Source organism: Planococcus citri, chromosome 5, assembly GCF_950023065.1.
Source record: "Planococcus citri chromosome 5, ihPlaCitr1.1, whole genome shotgun sequence".
Classification (NCBI taxonomy): domain Eukaryota; kingdom Metazoa; phylum Arthropoda; class Insecta; order Hemiptera; family Pseudococcidae; genus Planococcus; species Planococcus citri.
This window is the reverse complement of record NC_088681.1, coordinates 46,562,483-46,580,168: the sequence shown is the minus strand read 5'-3', so window position 1 is coordinate 46,580,168 and position 17,686 is coordinate 46,562,483.

Here is a 17,686-nt window from a genome sequence, read left to right as displayed (position 1 = left end):
TACATTTTGCACAAATCAAGTCAAGTTCTTTACAAAAGTTTTTAGAGAGCATGAGACGAAGAATAAAATTACGTAAGTAGGCAGATAGATATCGCAAATTCGACTGAAAAAATGAAAAAGAAGCCAAGCAGTTCTACGGAAGGGTGGGGCAGGAAAAGTGTGATATTCTCTGTAAAAAAAAATAAAACTTTTTAGGTAGGTAATCATAAAATGTCATTAATAGAATCTCTACATATTTTTTTCGAGTAAGTTCTCATAAAGTCAGAATATTGATATCTGAAAATTTTTTCAGCGTAACTCAAAGTGCCACAAATTGGTCATTTTCCCAAAAGTTTTTAAAAGTCGAACGAAATATTATAAAATCATAAGTAGGTACAATGTTTCAAGTTTTCAAAAGTCAGCATCACATAGACTCTCTTGTCTGTGAAGCAAAAAATAACTAGTGCATAATTTACCCGAAATTACCCGTAATTTACCCGAAATTACCCGAAATTACCCGTAATTTACCCGAAATTACCCATAATTTACCACAAAATTACCAGTAATTTACCACAAAATTATCAGTAATCTACCAGAAATTACCAGCAATTTACCACAAAATTACCAGTAATTGACCCAAAATTACCATCAATTTACCAGAAATTACCTGTAATTTACCCAAAATTACCACTAATTCTCCAGCATTTACTAGCAATTTACCCAAAATTACCGTCAATTTACCAAAAATTACCAGTAATTTACCAAAAGTTGACCATCACAAAAATGATCAGAATCACAGATCAAAAATCACTGATCGAAATAAATGTTTTGAATATTTTCTAATTGAACAAGATCATGAATTTCATTAATATTCATCGCATCTTTACGTTAAAACGTTTCAACACAACTTTCAGGCTTAAAAGTTACCAAAATTACCCTCTCATCTCATCAGTCATCACTCATCACTCATAAACTGACATCATCATCGATAATATAATATTATACCTCCACAAATCCAGCAAAATTTAATATCGCAGCAATTGTTTTATATATAGTTCTAGTTATACCTTAAACTTACACAAGAACTTACACACAGACATCTTCCCTTGCGACCACAATGTCATCGTCCGCTTACAACATTACACCAACCTTGATTAAACACTTCGTCAAACTTTATAAACACGATAGCAAAAAGTTAACCGCGTCGCGTCGGTTTCGCCATGAAACGAATTTTAGGTTTCATTTTACCTTATAATCTCGTTATTTGCTATTTCCCCGGAGGTAAATGTAACATAACACAAACAATACCTAAGAGCATGGCTTTGAATCATCAATGCTTGCGTCTTGTATTGAATCTAAACACAGTTGATCGAGTGTAGCAATTACATTACCAGTGTCTAGATTTCATTACACTAGCGTATATCATAAACTTAGATACATCTTGAATGGTGAACTTTTTCTAAAAGGAGCTGGAGCAGGGAAGGAGAAGAAAATCTTGGAAAAGTAATGGTCGAGTAAATTTTTGTGGAAGTACTATCGAGTTTTTGCGCCTTTTTTTTGCAGTGTGTTTCTTTCAATTTCTGTGAAATTTCCCTTAACGTTTTGCCTTCATCAAATACAGCAACACAAAACAAGCTAAATTTTGCATAGGTTCTTCGTGAAATAAAATACAAACCAATTTGATTGCATTTTCATCTGATCTTGGTCATCAGATTATGTGTATTGTGGGCAGCAAATAGAACCAGTTTGACATGTTTTTTATGTTTCACCAGAAACAATGATTTCACCCCAGTGATCGTGATATTGGAACAATGAAAACCAGTAGAAACCAGTTTTTCTGATATTTTTTCTCAACTCTTCGTCAAGGTCATTGGGTTATACGTCAAAATAAACTCGTTTGACTGGTTTTTCTCACATGTTACCTGAAACTGTGAAGATTTCACGCAGTGATTGTTATATTAGAACAATGAAAATTGGTAAAAACCAGTTTTTCTGATATTGTTTCTCAACTCTGCATCAAGGTCATCGGGTCGTACGTCAAAAGAAACTCGTTTGTCTGGTTTTTCTCACATGTTACCCGAAACCGTGAAGAGTTCACGCAGTGATAGTGATGAGAACAATGAAAACCGGTTTTTCTGATATGTAGTTTCTCAACTCTGCATCAAGGTCATTGGGTTAAATGTCGAAAGAAACTCGTTTGCCTGGTTTTTCTGACATGTTACCCAAAACCGTGAAGAGTTCACGCAGTGATAGTGATTAGAACAATGAAAACTGGTTTTTCTGATATGTAGTTTCCTAGTTTCTCAACTCTTCATCAAGGTCACCGGTAGAGTTGTTGAATATCGGAAAAATGAACTATCGATAAACTATCGATAGTTTGGCAAAACTATCGATAGTTTATCGATAGTTTATCAATAAGCTTTCCAGTGTTGCCAGATTGTACATAATTGCGCCAACTGGCTTGAAAACGCCAAATTTATGTGTTGGGCGGTTAAATTTCTTCATTTTTGGCGTTTTTTGGGGCTTTAAGGCGAGAAAATGGGCGACTTCATTGACTCAGCACCTGGCAACACTGGTTTTTCACCGATTTTTCAGGCTTTATCTGCATTAAAAAAATTTACGTTATCGACCTTATAAGGTCGATAACGTAAAAAGTTATCGATAACTTATCGATAGTGAATTTATCGATAGTTATCGATAGTTTTCGATATTTCAACAACTCTAGTCACCGGGTTATACATCAAAAGAAACTCGTTTGACTGGTTTTTCTTACATGTTACCCAAAACTGTGAAGGTTTCACGCAGTGATCATGATATTAGAAAAATGAAAACCAGTAAAAACAAGTTTTCTGATATTGTTTCTCAACTCTTCATCAATGTTATCAGATTACACGTCAAACAAGGATGAAACTGTAGGTTTTATTTGTGGTAATGACCTAATGAGGGAGAAGGGGGGGGTGCAACCAAAAATTTGTCGACTTATACGAGAAAAATATGTCAAATTTTCCCAAATAAAGGGAACGATGAGAAAACAATTCTGCCAACTGACACTGTAGGTAGGTATTCTTATAGCCTTATATGCTATCATGGTTCATGATTTATAAAAATGTTTCATTTTCTCTGTTCAATTTTTAGAAGCCTCAAACATGGAATTTTTCTAAAGGAGAAACAAATTAACCTGAGTTTTTGTGAAGAATTTGATTTTTTTTTTTAAGTTTCAAAATTTATTATAGAATTTAAATACTTACCTAATGAATATTTAGAAATTTCAAGTTGAAAAAAAACAGGCCCGGGCAAACTTAGAGGGAAAAAATTTTCAAAAATTCATATTTTGATGGTGAAAAAGCAATGTTTTTGTTTATTTGAGTTTGATTTTTTTGGTTTCAAAATTTTAGAATTAGAATGATTTTTTAAAAAATTTCAATGAGTATTTAAAAAGAAAAGCAAATAGCTCGAACGAAGAGAGGACAAAAGCTTTTGAAAATTTAAGTTTTAAGAAATCAAAACCCGTTTATTTTTATGTGAGGACTTCATTTTCTGATTTAAACATTTTTAGAGTGTGAATAATAGATTTCTAATTGAAAGTTTGATTTTGAAAAAGAAAAACTAACAGGCCTGTGTAAAGCAAGGGCAAAAGATTTCAAAAAAGTCGACAAAAATAGCTCATAAATCTAAAAAAAATTTAAATACAGAGTTTGTCGAAATTTACCAGCTTTATCAAAATTTGCAGATTTGGCAAAAATTGGCCAACTTTATCAAAATTTGATAGTAGGGGGCGGGGAAGGGGAAATCCCCCCCACCTTGACAGAAAACTCGTTTGACCGAATTTCATCCAGTGATCGTGATATTACAACAATGAAAACCAACTCTTCATCAATGTCATCGGATTACATGTCAAAAGAAACTCGTGCGACTGGTTTGTTCATGTTTTGCGAGAGAAGGGCACAATTCATTTGAGATTTAATCCATCATTATGATATTTTAACGACAAAAAGCAGTCAAACTGTCTAGTTTGTAATTGTCTTAGAAAAAAGAACCCGTTTCAAGGATCATAAAATGTTTTTTTCATCAACTTTTTGGCAAAGAAAAAAGAACCCGTTTCAAGGATCATAAAATGTTTTTTTCATCAACTTTTTGGCAACAAATATATCCATTGTTTCCCTCGAATATCATCCTATGTAAAATATGAATCCTTGACCTCTGAATTTTCTCAACTGCTAAACTGCTCGCCAAATGCCATAACATATGATTGGCACACTTCAATTGTGCTTTTAATTATACATTATTACAACAAATTCTATTACAGATTTTACTGATAAGGCACACGCAAGGTACACCAACAGTTAACAGCGTAAAATTGATCAGATCACAATTCACATCTGAGTAATCCTAGAACAACGATGCGATATTCTCGAGCTGTGTAGCACATCTAATGTCACCCTAAAGTGCAGATGTTTCCAAGGCTGTAAGTTTAAAATACTTTTCACTGGGTTTTAACCAAAAGCGTCGACTATTTTTACTTATCAACACCCTAGCATTACCGCATTTATAAAGCTTAATAAATAACACCGCGCTTACTATAAATAAAAAAACTAGCCAACGAGGAAAAAAATTATTCAAATTAAAAATAACCACGTGTACGGTGACAAAATGTACTATATAATAGAACATTGGTATTTCCAACATATTTATGACATCTTACATGTATGTATGTACATCGAGTGTTGTAATATATCTATCCATACACCTTTAGCAAAATCAAATTTTCACAACAGGGACAAAACCCACCCAAGATCCATCCCAATGCATTCCATCGCGAGTTTTTGTTTACAAAGTACATAGGTAGGTAAGGTAGCATACACAAAAACACACCAACCCAACCTTCGAAACGCAAAAAAAAAAGTATCAAGTGAACAAAAATATCGAATATCATAAATTAAACGCAGAAGAAGAAGAAAAAAGAAATAATGATCATTCGTTAATTACGATGATTTCCTGCGACCATTACGCATACATATACACACAGAATCATTACAATGACAACAACGCATGCGTACACGCGTATATTACATACAATTCTACACGGGGAATATTTTTCCCTTACCGCAGACCGCAACTATATTCTCCAAGCTCCAAGGTTTTATTAATTGTATCATATATTAAAATATACTAAATTCATCTTGGTACACGTTTCTCTCTTCTTTTCTTCCTTCCTCTTTTCATGAATTCTTCCTCGACGGATCGTAAGTTGTGCACCGTGTTTTCGAGCGCCTACTATTTCAAACTACACGTATCCGGTGGGATTCCGTGCGGCTTGCGCGTCGCCTACCGAAAAACTTGCACAACAATACCGGTTCTTTTAATGAACTCCGATAATTTTTATATCGCTGCATGCTTATATGCCCAAGTATTAGTCACCGACGACGCAACTCACTCACAGTTTTACGAGCCCGTTTTTCTCTCTTTTTTTTTACCTTTTCCCTGAACTTCCGAAGTAATATAATACACTCGTAATACGCATGTATGCAACTAACTAAGAGCTGAACAACAGTGGCAATGGCATTCTTGTGCTAGGTACTCGAGGGGGCAGCTGGAATAAGAAATTTTTAATGAAACCTTTTTTCTGTTGGGTACTGGTTGTTGTATGTACAGGTGGCACCCGGGTACAATAATCGGCCTCCTTATTACAAACCCAACTTACTCGAATATTATGTGAGCAAATTTGCAAACTTATTCGGTTCAACTTCCTCCCGCTATACAGACACTTATTAAAATATTAGCAACCTTTTTACCATCATTTACATTCGTACTGGTACATTACACTATAGCACTTCCATTTTTATTATTTTGATAATGCACGTGCTTTTGGTTGTTCATCAGTTTTCATACCACCCCCCCCCCTCCCCGTTAATTTTTATGGTACTTGTACTTGTAGCATTGGGAATCGACTGAATTTTGTCTCGTTTTTCTTCCATTCGAAAACTGCATTCATTATCAATTATCATACAAATTCTATGCGTGCAATTGTTAAAAGATAACAAAAGTAAGCTGGGATGAACGAAACAAGGGAAGGGAAGGGAATGGAATCGTGCTTCTCTCTTAATGCTCGCAAAATTTCAATCCAGTCACAAAAATTTGGTCAAATAGAGAAGATATTTAAAAATTAAAAGTCAATTTTCAACTTTTTTCAAAATTTAAAGAAGCACCCAGCAAGGAATTATTATAGCCTATGTAAAATCACCACAAAAAGGCATGATAGATCGAGCAGTCTGGTCGGACTGCCCGATATGAATTCTTCAAGTAAATAGTCAACTTTTTACCAAAAGCTCAAAGCACTAATTGTGATTTTTCCAACAAAGAAAAAAAAATATCCTCTTCAGAAGAAAATGAAAAATAACATGGGAGGTATCACAACCAGCAGAACAATTCTGGTAATGGACAAAGAAATATCAAAAGTTGAGAATCCAGAAATTCACCACTGTCTAACAAAATATCAAAATGAAAAAACAGGACTTTGGCAGAACATTTTTCAAATACCCTCTTGACGACTCTTGTCATATGTGGGGGGAGAGGGGGGAAGGCGGATCAAAATCGGGGGGGGTCCATTTTCATCTTTCTTTCTCTTAAGCCATTCCAAAGCTTTTTCTTTTAGAGGAGCTCGTCAGTACATAAAAAATAACTTGACTATACCTATTTAAATTTTCGATTGGCAGGACATTTTGCAAACATTTACAAATTCTTTTTTGGGAAGGAAAATGGGTTAAAAATTTTACGTGTCAACTTTATTGATTTTTCAATGTTTTCGAATATTCCAAGCATTCTAGGTGGGGGGGGGGAGAATGTTAGCAATACTTTACCCATTTTCAATTTATTCAGTTTTCAAATTTTTCAACTTTTTTTGAGCTAAGTACATACTTTTTCAATGTTCCTATTTGTCAGGTAAAAAAAAAAAAAAATGAAAAAAATGAAAATGAAAATTACTTAATCTGAAAACGAGAAGAGAACACGTTTTACTGTACATCAGAAGCGAGGAAATATTATTTCTGTTTAGAACATCAAAACAATAATTTTTAACCATAATTTTTCAAAGAATTCGTTTTTCAAAATTCAATACAGTCATGTATTTTTATTTTTTTTTTTCAAAAATGACTCGTTTTATTAAGTATAGAATGATGGTTTGAAAAAAATATTTCATGTAATTTTTCATTTGCCAAATGTTCTGAAAAGTCTGCAAATTTTGAGTTGAACAATTCTACAAAGGGAAGTCAAAGTTCGATAGGAAAAAAACAGAATTTTTCAGGAAAAGTCAGAGCAAAAGTAGGGCATTTGAATGCTGAATTTCATTTTTCGATTTTGATGAATTTTTAAAAATATAAATTCAGGTCATTTTATATTTTAAAAAATGATAATTTCATTGAATACTTGAGACAGGAATCCAAAATTTGTATTAATGGTAATTTTTTTAAAAACAATTTTAGAGCTTTTATAGGATTTTTGGATTCGCCAGTTCAGGAAAAATCCATATAAAAAGGACGCAATAGTCAAAATTTTTATCTACAAATTCAAAACCATCTTCGAGCTTTTTTCAATCGATTCGAGCTGAAATTTGGCCTATACCCAATTTTTGGCCTCCCAAAATCAATTGGTGGTGGTTTCAACTACGAATACCTTGAAGACTCCAGCTGACTCTTAGATTTTCAAGCATGACTTTTCAAATCAATTTTAGCACAAATCTTCAATCCGTTTCTGCCTGCCGAAATTTATTTTTTTGATATAAATATCTACACGAAGTAGTTCTTTCAAGAACTGAAAAATTTACGATTGATTCAAGAGGTCAACAATGGAATATAAATCAAACAGCGTTTTATTTCAATTTAATAAAATCATGAGTTTTTGAATGGAAAATTGATCACATTTAAAATTCGAAAATTCAATAAAAATTGGAAAATGAAATTCTGCGCCTAAAATATTATTTAGTGGTGTATTTTTGGATACTTTTTTTCGATTTTTCTTCATCTAGTGCCGAAAATTGTCTCCTGCTGGAGACATCTTTCCTTCAAAAAATGAAATTCTTAATGTATTTTCTGAAAAAATATAAGAATGAAAATAAATCTAGAAAAAATTTTGAACATGAAAAAATGCTATTTCAAAACTTTGAGCTTCTGCCAAGAACTTGAAGATTTGCTCGAATTGCTCAAATTTACACCTGTCGCTCATTTTTGAGTTTGTTTCACAAAAAGTTAAATTACTCATACTGCAGAAAATTTTCAAAAAAAAAGAAAAAAAAATCAAATGAAATTCTACTCAAGTTTTGGGAAAACTTGAACAAGTTTAAGATAAATTCCAATTATGCGGTAGAGAAAAAGGAAAACTGTGGTACTCGAAGTTTATATTTCAATCCTGTAAATCAAGGTATTTTTAAAGGGGGGAACAAGTTTTTTGAGTCGCAAACCTTCTCATCCTAAAGTCTTTCAAAACACTGCATGGAATGGGTAAAAAAAATTCTTTGGTCGGTAAAAACCAAGCACTTTCTTCGTACAAGAATTCTTTTTGAGTTTTGGATCAAACAAAAACTGATTTGATGATTTTAGAAGCCTCTCAGAGCCACATAATTTTTTTTTATTTTTTAAATGCCTACTCTATTGCTTGTACAGTCTGAAACATCTAAAGCGTAACATTAAATTAATATCATTTACCAGAATTTATTACCTCTAAGACATTTTCTTCCCCTTTTTCTTATTGAAACCTCGACCCACACAATATGTTTCTAACCAAGGGGAAGGGAGGCACTAATTTGATGAACTTTATTTTTTTTTAAAAACAAAGACTGCCAGTTTTACTTTAGTACTTATTTCACAACATGCAACTGGCAGTGCCAGAAAACCGGATTCTTGCATTTGTATGAAAATGCATACCTAGACCTACTACCTAATATGCATCGCTCAGGAAAATACCTACTATCTACAAAACAGAACTTATTAATAAAATTGGGTTCAGGACCGATCTGTAAAATCGTTGAGCCAAACCATCAAACCAAAAAGTTATATTTCCGGCGCAAATTATGCAATAATTTCAAGTACTCGAATCATTTTACGCATCTCTGTAATAATTTCAACGCGTAAAATTCATGGACGAAGTTTTGCCTACCAAAAAATGTTGAAGGCGTTGAAAATAATTGCTGTTTAGGGGCGATTTCGCGATACTCTCTAACATTGTAATATCAAACCAAATTCATCGAAATTGAAAGCTGAAATAAAAAGGTGATAAGGATGAAAGGAATAATTTGAAAATGACTTTAAAAATAAGGCACGCACCATAAGAGGGAGAAAACCTCGAGGTAATGAAAATAATCCACTAATTGCATATAGATAAAAGCTTTGAAAACTCTTTGAATCAGAGCGGAAAAAAATTCGAAAAGAATATTATTATTTCAAACGTCACAATGAAATAGGAATTTAAAATTAAATATAGCATACCTACGTATGTATTACACAGAATTTACATAGCAGACAACATCATTATAGTCTTAATTTATTGTTTATCACTCGCGACTCGCGCGATAAAAGTTTCAATTTCTGTATCAATCGGTTTCGGTTGAATTTGCTATATTTTTCTGTAGATACCTTTTCGTCGAGAGAATCACAAATACGTAAGAGACCCGCACTGTTCAAATATTTACATAATCTGTGGCATATAGGAGTAAAATCAACTCGAGACGAGAGAATTCGTCCGCCACGAACACCAATGGTGCTCTGGTAAAAGGTGATTAGCGGTACTTCCTCTTGATTTCAACGGTTATGCGCCATTTACCAAAATAAATTATCATTCTCGAATACGCAGATAAACTATTTTCACGCCATGAATGAACACGTCGCAGTCGTCATCTTCTTCATCATCATCATAATCACCATCATCATCATCATCATCAACATACGATTACGATTCGATGCGAAATCTCGTCGTAATTTCTTTAAATGTGGCAACATCGCCTCAAACATCATTACTCGCTACAAGAATCAGCTTCATTCTTCACTCAAACTATAGAGAGTGGTGTTTTCTCAATCATTCGATTTTCCAGCTTCATTTCGGACCCAATAACTTTTATACCCCAGCTTGTATTTTCTGATAACCTTCCACTGTTGGTTTCAATAAATGTGCCCCAAACTGGTGGAGTAATGAACTGTACCGTAGACCTACACATGTAGCTACCTACTGCCGACGTCGAGCTCGGGTAAATAGATTGGCAATTCGAGAATATGCTACAAGTATATTATGTTCATACGTAATGTAAAACGACCGTCACAATTAGTACAATATGTTAATACGTATGTAGATAAAACTATTATACCGTACCTCTGCAGTCTGCACTCTTCCCCCTTCTTCCTCATCATCCATAGATAATTTGAAAATTCAAACTTACCCTAATCCCACGCCAAAAAATTATAACCACACGATCACAATCCAACTAGTCCAATATGTTAGTCGAAAAAAAAGCAAAAAAAAATCTAAAACAACGAAATACCGAAAAATAAAATAAATAAAAATTCAGATTAGGACAAATGTCATACAGCGCAACCTGTGCGGCCAAGTGTAGCACTAAAGATACAGTACCAGTTCAACGAAATGAACAGTCAGTGGGGAAATTATTCAATAGTGTTTTTATGGTGTTTAAATTCTGCGCAGCAGCAGCGCAGTGTTTACCAAATTTCACCTTCACCTTTCTCACTCTTTAGCATCTTTCTTTGTTACTCGAAATGCGAAAAAATTTCATCTCAAAGTGGTACAAACAGCCGCCAAAAGTTGAGCGATTTTTTTATTTCTATTCTTCGATATTATAAGAAAATAATGGCCGACCACCGTAGAGAGAACATCGTAAATTTAACAAGTTAATACGGTACCGAAAAAAAGATTAAAGAAACAGCATCTTCAAAAAAAAAAAAGTCACCGAAAAAACACGTTAGAAAAAATTCGATTTATCGCGTATTCGGTTACACTAGACTCGCACTATGTAAGTTTCAATAACCTACAGGCTACAGTCGAGTATTCTAATATCGATATTTGTATCTTGACTGAACCCCTCCGCCTTCCATCTTTGCTTTCCTCCTTAGCAACTTTGTAGCATATTAGGTAAATATTTTGTGGCTTAATAATACGCGCCAATAATTTATCGGGTGTTTTCTAAAACGAACGTCTTTTTAAAAATTCAAAACTTGTTTCGATTCGATAATTGAGAAATTAATAAACTCACACCCTCCCACACGTCTTTTTCATTCTATAGCTAAGTTTCTCGAACACAGATCGAATTCATTAATACAATTTTCTTTTCTAAATCACGCGAAAAGTAATTCAAGAGTAAGAATTTCTCACGAGTCTATACCGCCTACATTAATACAGTAATCGAATGAAATCCAAAACTTTTTAATGTCGTTCTCAAAAATGTCTAGACTGGAAATACTCGCTCGTATTTTTTCAAAAGCCAACACAACGATGAAGCAATTCATATTTCTGCGTTGGTGAATAGCGAAAGAAATTTCGTAAATTAAATTCCAAGACGAAATGCTTTGTAAATTTTCCGTTTTAATCAGAGACGAATATAAACTTTTCGAAGGTTTTTTAAAATGAAGTGGGAAGATCCACTTCGCCAATTTTATTGAAAATGAATACCTAATCAAAACCAAATAGTAGATAATTGGAACAGCATAAAAACTGATGAAAACTCAAAATTATTATGAATAAGGTACCTACTTGGTAAATTACCGTTCAAAACACCCAAAAATCTATTCAGAAGTAAAAATAAAAATTTTCAAAAAATAACCTTCACAAATTTTGATAGAAAAATTTTCAAACAAATTATTCGACTTACTTACATGCATAAGATATTTCAAAAATTCGCCAATTGAAAAAAAAGATAAAATTGACTTTTTTTAAATTTCCAAAAACTTTTTTTCCAAAAAAAATTATCAAATTTAAATATTTTTCAAAAAATATAAGGAATTGATTTTTCTCAATTTACTCAAACCGTGAAAATTCCTAACATTTAAAATTTCTTTTTTCTCCCCTCGCCTCCCCCCTACTCCAAAAAATATCCCAAGATAAATTTTTTTAAAAATTCATTATACATAATTATTCAATAAATATACGAGCTGCATTTTCCGAGATTTCAATTACAAAAATTCTCGGTGCCTGACATTTTGAAAATATCAAGTTCCTATAGTGAAGTTTTTCAAACAATCAAAAACCAAGCTGAAAGTTCAGTACTTGATTTTTCATCTGATAACCTTGAACCATACAATGCACTTTTCTCTATAAATGAATTACTGTACTGTTTAATTAAACCACAACATCAAAAACTCATCATCAGGTCCTGATGATATCCATCCATTTATGTTGAAACATCTTTCTGACATCAATAAAAATGATTTACTAAACCTCTATAATAAAATCTGGTCTTCAGATTCCTTTCCTCAAACATGGAAAACTGCAACTGTCATTCCCATACTTAAACCTGAAAAAAAAACACTCACCTTCCCTCCAGTTACAGACCTATTTCCTTAACTTCTGTCCCATGTAAAATTTTAGAAAAAATGGTTATGAAACGTCTTACTTGGTATATCAACTCTACAAACTCCTTCAGTTCTTTTCAAAGTAGATTTCGGAAAAAAAGATCTACTCTGGACCATCTTTTTAGCCTTGCAACAGGAAATCAATATTGCCTTTCAAAATGAAAAATTTGTACTCTCAGTCTTCTCTGATGTTGAAAAAGCTTTTGACAAAGCATGGAGATACAAAATACTTCAAAAAATACATTCTATAGGAATTATAGGGCATTTAGCTTACTTTATTCAAAACTTTTTATCAAATCGTACCTTTAGAGTCAGAATTGAAAATACTTACTCAGAACTTTTTGATATTGAAAATGGTCTCACAAGGCTCTGTGCTTAGCACCATCCTATTTATACTCCTAATTAATGATATCTGTAGTCCCCAGCCTCTTTCCTTAAGAATTTTTGCAGATGATATAAACATTTCAATACGCTCAAATAACATCAAACTAGCCTCAAAAATGATCCAAAAAACTCTCAATTGTATTGAAAAATGGGCTGAATCAAATGGACTAACATTTTCTGAATCTAAAACTCACTGTATGCTTTTGTACTAAGAAAAATAAAACTTACCCAGAACCTATTCTTGAATTCAAAGGACATCCTTTAGTTTTTAAACCAAAAACTAAATTCCTCAGACTTACTTTTGATACAAAACTTACTTGGACTCCTCATTTTCTCAACATAAAACCTGAACTTGACAAACGTCTAAATTTACTAAAAATTGTTGAAAATCCAAAGTACATATAACCCATCACGCCAACTATTACTTCACTTGTACAAAGCTCTGATATATAGTAAAATTGAATATGGAAGTCCATGCTTTACAAACCTCTCAAATAAAACTACTAACATTCTCAAAACTGTTCAAAATTCCTCTTTGTGAATCTGCATAGGTGCTCTCTATTCTTCTCTAATTAATAGCATTTATTGTGAAGCTGTAGAACTTCCTCCTGATTTGAGGAAAATTCTCATGACAAACAAATTCATAACAACTGTTGCAAATAATCCATCTCACCCTTTTCAAAAATTACTCAATGCCTACAACTCTCAGCATTTTCTCCATAATTCAGGTCCAATCCCAGAATTTATCAAAAATATGAACAACTTACAAATCGACCTAGAAAATTGTATCCATAAACCAATATCTTATCCCCCTTGGTCTCTCAAACCTATACAGATGGAATTCTACTTAAGAAACTACCCAAAACATGATCACTCCCCATTATTAATCAAGAGTCATTACTTAGAACTGTTATCAAACTATACTGAATATAACTCATGCTTCACAGATGGTTCAAAAATTTCTAACATTCATACTGGTTATGCTTACTCAATTAATGACAATGTTCTCAATTTCAAAATTCACAACTGTGCCTCAATTTTTACTGCAGAACTCACTGCCATAAAACATTGCTTAATAGATATAACTTCCATTCAATCAGAAAATAAAAAATTCTTAATCCAAAGCGACTCTCTAAGTTCACTGCTATCCATTCAAACCATTTTTTCTGACCATCCCATAGTCCAAGACATCCATAAGTCCATTTTCAACCTTCAAAATTATTATTACTCTATTAGCTTCATGTATGTTCTCAGCCATATAGGTATCACTAGAAATGAAACTGTTGACAGATTAGCAAAAACAGCCGCTGCCCGTCCCCTTTTACCTCTCTCGCCCCTGATGATATTAAATCAACAACCCTCCCTTGGAAAAATCTAGGTCACCTGAACAGAAAAGAAGAAATCCTCATTACTAGACTATGAATAGGCCACATAAAAATTACACATAAATCACCTATACCAAAAAGAACCAAAACCACCGCGCCAATATCCAAATAAATATGGCTCTCTATTCCATTCAACAGTGCTTAATGTTTTGTTTTTAAATTTTTTCCCCAATTTTAGGAGGATTTTTTGACTTTTTCTCGACTTTGTCGGACTTTAGAACTATTAATTCGAGTTGACTTAACACCTTCTGGATCAATTTGAAGATAGCTGGAGAGTAGTCAAATTTTGCTGGAGACTCCAGATCAGCTGGAAAATGGCCGCAATCGATTTGAGAGATCGAATTTATGTAGCATAAAAACCGAGTTTCAGATCTTTATCCAAGAAAATGTTTGTATCATTTAAATGACGCCCTTAATCCATAGTACTACCCAAGGGGACAAACAAAAAATGTATCATTACCAATTGCTTATCTTCAAAATTGTAGGGGCAAACTTGATTCTAAATTTCTAAATTTCGAGTGCCCCAAATTTGAATTTTTAAATTGTACTTGCTTCTTCAATTTTGAAGATAGGCGATTGCTCATCATAACATTAATTTGTTCGTCTGCTAAAGTAGGTAGCAGGTATGTATGTACTATGTGTTAATAGGAGAGTTATTTAAATGATACAAAAATTTTCTTATTATTGGCAGATTTTTCAAAATGGTATACCTACTAGTTCAAGAAATGGTGTAATTTTTTTAATTTGCAGACAGAATAAGAAAATACTTGTATACTTCAAAATTGAAGGCGCAAACACAATTTGAAAATTTGAAGTTCACCCCTTCAGTTTTGAAGGCAGGCGATTGGTCATAATAACATTTTTTTGTAAGCCCACCGAGTAGTTAGGGGCATCATTTGAATGATCCAAAACATTTTCTTATATTTTCTTATTTTTGATGAATTTTTCAAAATAGGTAAATTTCTATTTTTGCGGAGCACATGGCTCGTTCATTTTACAAGATAGGCAACTTATCATAATACTGTTTTTTGTCTGCCTCCACCAATTGCGTCAGTTGTGAAATAATAGCCCACGTTTCATTTCAACATCCTGTATAAATTGCGTATTAGAGCGAATTGGAACACAGGATTATAAGTGCAGTGAGACATGTTTTTCTGATCAAATTAGTTGCTGCTTACGCAAGTAAAAACTCTTCAAAAATGTCATGTAGTCTGTGGGTAGTTTTTTTTCCGGAAGCCTATTGTGTTTTTTGCTTACTTACCTACGTCAATAGAAAAGGATGATCGTCTGTGTCATTGACGCACATTTTTCAGAAGAAAGCATTTACAGAACCCTTATATAAACAGGTAAAGGTACATGAGCTTTCATAAGTATTTTGGTAACCTCAAAACCATCATCTATTGGTATTAGTGATTTTTTCTCAGTTGTTTGTCGCGATTAAAAATAATTTTGTTCTACTCGTAGTTCGGACACTGTTTCAATTTCCAGTACCTTCATTCAATCAAATAAGGTAAGATAACCAAAAAAAAAAACTGATTTCAATATTTGAATACAAATAAAATTATAAAATTCTATTCATTAAGTAGTAGAACTTTCACATGATTGTAAACAAATATTTCCATCATTGGTCTATGCGTATTTCAATGGATTAAAAATATTTTGAACTTTATCGAGCATTTTTCATGGAGATATTTTTATATTTTTTAATATTTTTTTTTTTGCATATTTCCTACGACTATAAAAACAGATTCTATATCAGGGTGTCTAACAAAATTTTAAAATAAAAAAGCAGGTCTTTAGCAGAACTCTTAGCAGAACATTTTTTAAACACTTGGGATTTTCAAGAGGGGGAGAGGGTGAGGCAAAATTTTATATTTAAATTTTTCGCTTTTCCAATGTCTTCAAACATCCCAAGATTTTTTTCAAGCAAACGTGTATCGAAAATATAATTCTATGTATCATTTCAATTTTTGATTTTATTTTCCCCTTCAAGATTTTTGCTGATGTAATGAAATTGGGCAAATGAAGAACTTGCTTCAACATGACAAATTTTTTAAAATAATATATAAAAATTTGATGGAGAATTTGAACAACATTTGGGAAAAAATACTGATTTTTCGAAATAAAACGGCGAGTTTTAAAGTAAAATAATTGAGAGATAAAATAGTAATTTTGCCATTTGAAAGGTACATAATTATTTTTCCTAATATTCATACAAATACATATATAAAAATGTTAATTTATCCTTCGAGTCAGGAATTTTTTAATCGCGAAAGGAAAAACATATACTTAGGTACTTTAATTTCTTTGTAAAATATTAAATACATAAGTTATTTATTTAGATTGCGAAGTAAGCATTTTTACGTTCGTTATTGGCTTCGATGAAGTTTGAATATTTTATTAATGCTCACGTTTTTCTTTATTCATTTTACAGACAATAAAACGAGATTATTTTCGAATCTTTTGATATCTACTGCAGTCTGCAACGAATTTGCAAAGCGGCAGTAACAATACTCAAGAAGAGGACTGATAAGCTGACAAAACACCATCACTTTCAGACATACCTTTTTGCATTTTCAACAAGGCCATAATGCGTTCGATACTTATGATCATCGTACTACTCGTCGTATTATCAACATCAACACAGATTATTGCGCAAAGCCCACCCTCAGCACCGGCCCTCGAAGTATTTCACCGCGAAATATGCCAACTTAGAAAACAGCATCCATTTTTCCGTCAAATAATAACCGATAAGTATAATTTATGTACTTCTGAATCATGGAAAGAACGCGTAGAAATATATAAGAAAGAAAATAACTGGGAATCCAAAAACACTTTAAATTGTTCTCCCACTGTCTCGCTCATTTTGAAAAATTCTCAATTAGGTATTTTCCACTCCATGTTTTGTCCCTTGCAATGAACAACGTTTGTTTTAGTTTACTAAATAAAAATTACAAAAAAAATATCTCCCCTCACCTTCAAGAATCAGCTATTTGCAAATAATAATGTATACTTTGTTCTCTTTTTCTATCAAAACTTGAGTGGTCGAGGTGTGAAAGTTTGCAAGCTTTCACATCTCGACCGCTCAAGTTCATATAGCAAAGTAGAACAAGGTACACTCATTCTATGATTCGCTCAATGTGATATACGTAGGTACTCATTCATTTTTATTTGTGTTTTTCATTTTTTTAAAAATTGCTTTAGTTAACTATGAGTGGTAGGTAACTAGGTACTTTTCCTTATTTATTCGCTCATTTCGATATCTACTTTTAAGTACCTAATTTAATTCTGTTATATTAATATTTTAAGATATTGTAGTTATTTTTCAAAAATTCAAATACAATCATGTACATGAAGTTGTAAACTTTCTTAAAT